The sequence below is a fragment of the Ceratotherium simum genome, chromosome 12 (assembly GCF_057802395.1).
Source record: "Ceratotherium simum simum isolate JZ-2026a chromosome 12, ASM5780239v1, whole genome shotgun sequence".
NCBI classification, from domain to species: domain Eukaryota; kingdom Metazoa; phylum Chordata; class Mammalia; order Perissodactyla; family Rhinocerotidae; genus Ceratotherium; species Ceratotherium simum.
This window is the reverse complement of record NC_141911.1, coordinates 18311851-18312877: the sequence shown is the minus strand read 5'-3', so window position 1 is coordinate 18312877 and position 1027 is coordinate 18311851. Positions and strand designations below refer to the sequence as shown.

At 35.0% G+C, this 1027-nt stretch overlaps 1 non-coding gene across 1 annotated transcript; it reads left to right on the top strand.

Moving 5' to 3' along the window:
* The first annotated feature begins 101 nt into the window (after positions 1 to 101).
* LOC147915791 (small nucleolar RNA SNORA31) lies at positions 102 to 230 on the top strand. The gene has a single exon (XR_015553870.1). It is a non-coding gene; the product is annotated as a small nucleolar RNA SNORA31 (small nucleolar RNA).
* The last annotated feature ends 797 nt before the right edge of the window (positions 231 to 1027 follow it).

Below are 1027 nucleotides of genomic sequence, written 5' to 3'. Positions count from 1 at the left end.
AGGATGTGGAGTAATTGAAACTCTTGTGCACTGTTGATGAGGATTTCAAGTGGTACATGGCTTTGGAAAACAGTATGATGATTCCTCAAAATAAATAAATAATGCATCTATTTCAGACCTGGAACAGTTACTGTCTGCTGCTAAGGTTTACACTACAGATGCAAGGAAAAAATGTCCTCTTGCTTTCTTGTCTGATTGTGGCAGCAATGATCAAATGGGGGAATATAGATGAAAAACATGGTAATACAGGGAAAAACATGGAGAGAAGTTTAGCAACTCAGAAATAAGCTTGTAAACGGTGAAGAGCCTGTTTTACTCCAAAAAAGAATCTAAAATTTGAGTTTACAAGACAAGTGTTGGAAAAGTATTCCCCTATACCCTTGCTTTCTGATTGAGTCCACTTTTAAAAGCTTAAGGGTTAAAACTAATTAAATTAAAAGAAAGCCATTAAAAAATTGCAAATAGAATTACCATATGATCTAGCAATTCCATCTGGGAATATACTAAAAAAAATTGAAAGCAGTGTCTTGAAGCAATATTTGTATACCTAAGTTCATAGCAGCATTATTCACAATAGCTAAAATGTGGAAGCAACCTACGTGACCATCAGTGGATGATGGATAAGCAAATTTGTAAGATATATAGATAAAAAATGATGCACAATGGAATATTATTCAGCCTTAAAAAGGAAGGAAATTCTGCAATATGCTACAGCATGGATGAACCTTAAGGACATTATGCTAGATGAAATAAGCCAGTCACAAAAAGACAAATACTGTATGATTCCACTTATGAGAGGTACTTAGAGTAGTCAAAATCATAGAGACAGAAAGTAGAATGGTGATTGCCAGAGGCTGGGGGGAGGAGAAATGGGGAGTTGTTGTTTAATGGGTATAGTATTTCAGTTTTGCAAGATGAAAAGAGTTCCAGAGAGGGATGGTGGTGATGATAGCACAACAATGCAAATGTACTTAATACCACTGAGCTGTATGCTTAAAAATGGTGAAGATAGTAAATTAATATTATG